This window comes from Ovis canadensis, chromosome 2 (assembly GCF_042477335.2).
Source record: "Ovis canadensis isolate MfBH-ARS-UI-01 breed Bighorn chromosome 2, ARS-UI_OviCan_v2, whole genome shotgun sequence".
In the NCBI taxonomy this organism is placed as follows: domain Eukaryota; kingdom Metazoa; phylum Chordata; class Mammalia; order Artiodactyla; family Bovidae; genus Ovis; species Ovis canadensis.
In genome coordinates, this window is record NC_091246.1 from 8,873,559 (window position 1) to 8,879,235 (window position 5,677).

The following is a 5,677-nucleotide window of genomic DNA, read 5'->3' on the forward strand; positions in this document are numbered from 1 at the left end:
GCAGTCCTGTGACTGGAAGCAGCTCTTCCCTTCCTTGCATGCACACCTCCTCTCCTCTACACACAGTCCACAGTGCCCTTTATCCAACCTGCCCACATAAACCAGTGACAAGGCTACTGAGATAGAATTTCCATCCTTGATGTGGCAGCTATTCCTATCTAGGGTGCTGCTCACCAGCCACTGGGGGACTGACATCAGGAGTCCATGAATATCCTAGCAGACTAGACAGAAAGAAGCGATGACTGCCAAGGGTGTCACTTCTTCCTGTCTAATCACCGAAGACGATCACCAGAAATGATGGAGAGGCTGCCGGCATCTTTGACTCAGAGAAAGGGTGGGTGGCAGATACAATAAAAGGGGTGGTCGGGAGGGGGGTGGGGGCATATGTCATTTTATGAGCGCTGTTTCAGATTCCCAAAGTGTACACTTTCATCTCCTTCTTAGAGAAACTAAGAGACTTCGAAAGGCTAAGCAACTTGCCGGAATTGTTCATAAAGCTAGTGGGAGGCTAAAAAGGGATTTCACAGAGGATGTCTATCTCCAAAACCTGGGTTCCCCACTTCCCACCCTAAACTGCTGTCTTAGACCCCCAAAAGACAGTAAGAGGTTCCAAGGAGGTTTAGAGAAGGAGTTAAGGTTTGAAGCGAGGAGGGTGGGGACCCAAGAGGATTTCACATGTCTCCACCACTTGACAGAGGTCTTAAATGACAACTATGATCGGCACAGGCGGACTGGGGAGGGTGTTTCAGCTGGAGAGAAAGCAGGGCTGCAAAAGCACAGGGCATGCTTGGTGCACCGAGCTGCGGTAGTTCTAGAACCTGGGGGGAGGGGTGGAGCAGGGGCAGGTCAGTGGGTGTGAAGGATGGCTCCCAAGGTGGAGGGAAGCACTGGCGGCAGGTTGAGGGGTCTATGAGCATCACCACGGGCACTGCAGGGTTCAGTGGAGGGGCTTTAAGGTGGAGAATGGCTTGAGCAATTCCCTGTCCTCCGCCATAGACCCCTGTGACTCAGAGAGGGAAGGGTCAAGAACATAGGTTTGGGGTCAAGCTGACTTCTGTTTGAGTCCTAACCTTGCTATGAAATTAGCTATAATCTTGGGCAAGAAGCTTATCCTCTTAGATATTACTTATAACAGGCCTGGCATGTAGTATCAATAAGTACACAACAAGAGCTAACAGTGATGAAGATCATGATGATGATGAAGAAAAGGGTGGTGAGGACAGCAAGGAAGAGGGAAGAAGGAGAGGAGGATGACGGAGCAGTAAAAAATGAGACACAGAGGAGAGGGTGGCTGCAGGAGCCAGGACTTGCTGAAGAATGAGGACTCTCTCTGTCCAGCTGGCAGGATTCTGAGAAACAGTCTGAAGATGTGTTAGGAATCTCTCCACTTTGCCTTCGACTTTGTCTGTTCTGTAATAATTTTGCAATAGTTCCCAGTACCTTGCTGGACCTGAACTGCACAAGCCGTACACAGCACTAGGGGCGGGAAGTCAAATCCCAAAGTGAACTAGATCTTATCCCTGCCCTCAAGGAGTCTGCACCCTGGAGGGTGCGGCTGGGGAGAGAGGCACAGACACCCGGACAGCCACCTGGGGCAGGAGAGTTGAACACCAGACTACTAGGTTGAGCTTCAAGTGAAGAGCCGGGTGCTGGTGGGAAGTGGGGAGGAGAGGAGAGGGGACAGGTCCAAGGGAGAAGCAGGCACCAAATAAAAGGCCTCAGGAAGAAAGAACAGAGGCTCCAGGAGTTCAGCTTACTGAATCTGAGAGAAGACTAGAAAGCCAAGTGTGAAAACAGCAGAAAGTGGGCAATTCCAGGGTTCTAGGTGGCAGGAAATAACCAACAGCTTTGACCATACCTTGGAATGAATGTACTCCAACTACTTTCCCGTCTTTGTCTCTTTGTTCAGGATGCAAAGTCCTGAAGGACCATCCTTTGGTTTCAGGAAGGCAGGAAAAGAGGAATGCTCATCATAGAAGCAGGTTCATTTCCAGAAAGAAAATCTGGTCACTGTTGCCTAAAGTGAGAAAAAGACATAGATGGCCAAGGAAAAATAAACACTGGCTACAGTTCGGGCAGACACAGCTAGTTTACCACCTCGTCTCCTCTGATTTGGTTCAAAGAGGCCAAGTGCCCAGTTTAACACACACCACCCCTCCCTTCCTCCCAGACACTCTTGTAACCAGGAGTAGCTGTGAGATCCATTTCTGGCCAATGAGACGTGGGCAGAATCCAATGGCTGGGGCTTGTGGGTAACCTCTTTGAAAGAAAATGCCCCCTTTGGCATCTGGTCCTTCCTTTCTTGGCATCTGAAAGCGGTCTTAACGCCTACAGGAGCGGCAGGCATCCTGTCACCTGAAACCGAAAGCAACATTCTAGAGCTGCAGATGGGAGGGTAGAAGGAAGGAGCCTGGGTCCCTCGATGGCTGTGTAGAACGACCGACTGTATTATCGTGGAGGCAGATGGAAACTCAAGCAGCCTCCAGAATCCACACTGTGATTCATTTGACCAGTGTGTGTGGTGGGGAGGCTGGGGGATGATGGTCTCCTTCCTCTGGAGGTCAGCCCTCAAATGACTCTATGCAGGAAGCTTTGCTTGAACCCAAAAAAAAAATCAAGAGTCCCCCATTTAGTAGGTTTGTGGCTCACCACTCTTTTCACCCTGGGCAGTTACCACAATTATCGGTGCCACTGTTGATATAAATGCCTGTGTCCATTACTGGATTCTGAGCTTTGCAAGGGTCCAGTCATTATCTCTGTCTCTCTTTATATCCACATCCACAGCCATGTCTATAGCCATATTGATATCTACATATCTACCATCTATCTGCCTAAAACCATTGTGTTCCCGGTGCCAGCATAGTGCTATGTATAACATCAGTCTTCAAATCTTTGCTAAGTAAGTGAATACATGAATGAAAGCCATCAGTAGAAACCATATCTTCAGGCTCCTCTCTCATCTTCATTTCTACTAAGAAGATGTGAATAAACCAATTGGGGATTCCTCAGTTCTTTATAAGAGCACAGACATCTCTGAATACTCGGGGACTGACTACTCAATCTGTTGTCTCTCCAGGGACTTCCTTTGAACATCGCCTGGCTTCTCATGATGCACACAGATTCAAAGGGCACGTCTATTTCCCTCTTTAGGAGAGCTTTGGTGGAAAAAACCGTTGGCTCCACCTGAAGTTTGGGGAGCAGGCGGGTATGATCACTGAGGTTCATGCTCTCCGCCATCTCCCCGACTGACCCCCACCACTGTTTGATCCCTGGGGCTGGTGGTGGCAAGCAGCAAGTGTTTTTGCAGCTCTGAATCAGGGCTGCTTGTGTATCATGCCCTGTCAAAGCCACATCAAAGGCTTGAGGTGGGTTACCGGGTCTACACTGAAAGTCCTCAGGAGCCACAGCTCAGGGAGGCTCCGGGTTCTTGAGGCAGCCGCTGGCTACCCGGGGGGACCGGGTACTTTCCTGAAGAGAACACATCATTCGTCTTTTCCTGTGCTTTTACTGTAAACCCTTGGTTTATTACACACCTAAAAGGAAGGACAAGGGGAAAGAGAGACAGACAGACAGATAGCGGAGGTCAGATCTGAAAGAAGCACAGCAAATAGCAACAGATTCTTACACTTTCTGAGCAATGAGCCCTGAGCCCCTCTTCTGAGAAGCAGAGCCTTGTGCCCAGAGAGGGACAATAACAGCCCAAGGACCAGGAGGCTGAAAGCTCAGGAAGGAGAATCCAGGCTTCAAGATGCCTTGCCCAAAGCTCTTGCCACACATCCTGACAGCCACTCTTCCCGAGACCCCAGAGGGAGGAGGAGAGGCAGCTTCATGCACTGGGGACTGAGCAGTTCATAGCAAAGCGTACTTAGATGTCCTCCACTCTGCCGGGTGCCAGTCACTGCATCGGGCCTCGTAGTGAACACGGAAATGAAAAAGCCAAGAGCTGTGCCCTCCCAAAGCTCCCAGTCCATGGGGCAGCCAGCTATATTCACAGCTCAAGCCAATGTCAGGCCCACCGGGAGAGGGTTAGAGGTGGAAGGAAGGACAGTGAGAATGGGAGAGATGTGGCGGCCTGGAAATCAGCGAAGACTTCCATGGAGTGAGCATGGGTTCACTGGAGAAAGAAAGGTCACTACAAACAGAGGGATACACACAGCAACGGCCCCAAGGTGGGGAAGTACGCAGTACATCCTGGTGAGTCACCACTGTGATGACGCTTAGCTTGTTTGCAGGAGACAGTGGCAAAGAACCAACTAGGAAGGTAATTCCAACCAGCCCTGAAACCCCCACAGCCGGAAACCTGGCCTTGTTCATGGCCAACTACCCCATACAGGGCTGAGCATAGAAGAACCAGGCACTGAATGAACAGCTTTGGGGCCTGACTGTGAAACCCTGGGGCCTTAATGATACATGAAAACGTAACAATGTCATCTGCTACTACCCTGGACTCTATGTAGAAATCCACCTTCACCCCCAACCAAAGACCACTTATAAATCAGTGCCTCTTAAATACCCCATATTCTCAAGCACAGACATTCTAGATCAAGACTTGAGGAGAGGTGGCCAAGCTGACTCCATCACTCACCTTCAGCCTTTATGAAAGGGCTTGCAATACATTCTTCCAAAGGATGAAGAGATCAAAGAACCAGGGCTTTTTTAGAGAAGGAATTTGCCAGGTGTTCAGCTTTCCTTCACCCCATCCCATCAAAGGGAATGAAGGGGATTCATTCACCCCCCACCCCCACCCAACCTCAATCTAAACAAAGGGTCTTTCCAGAAGCTACGCAGGGCAGTCCACCTGAGGTCACTGAACTCTGGTAGGGAAGGGAAAACTACCTACCAAATCCTTCAAATCTAAACTTATTTTAGTCTTTGCATGTCTAAAGTTGACCATAAATAGAATATATGTACAGCATGCTTTTCTCTCTCCTTTGAGGGATTTGGAGGTTTATCCTTGCTGCTGTATACATAGATCAGTTAGTTCAGTTTTAAGTGCTGTACGGCATACCATTGGGCTTTCTTGGTGGCTCAAGGGTAAAGAATCTGCCTGCAATGCAGGAGTCTCAGGACACTTGGGTTAGATCCCTAAGTCGGGAAGATCCCCTAAAAGAGGGCACAGCAACGCACTCCAGTATTCTTGCCTGGAGAATCCCATGGACAGAGGAAGCTGTTGGGCTATAGTCCAGTGGGTTGCAAAGAGTCAGAAGCAACCGAGCATGCATGCATGCAGGCCATCATGTTTCATTTATGCATTCCTGGTCTTATTTTTCTCTAAAATACAAAAAGAATGCATGATCAATACAGAACAGTTGGACTATACAAGAGGGGATTTTTTTTTAAAAGGCCTATTACACAGAATGGTGATTTCAATGAATCAGTCTGGAATCAGTCTGTATCATGGAGGTTGGGGGCAGAGGCAGGAGGCAAGAGAAAGAATCCTAGTTTGAGACAGCAATAACCTGGTCACACAAGTGATGACTGGGAGCCAGGCTTCAAAGCCCAGTTTCTCTCAGACTGCAAACCTCAACCTTTTTTTCAAGGTGTCGTATAATATATCAGCTATAAGGCACCTGTCAAGACATTAAACAGGGTATATGTTGAAGGGGTGGATTTTAAAGTTATGCTAAACCATTCTTCTGTTTAGATATGAAAAATCAAATTACTTAGGAAAAAACAC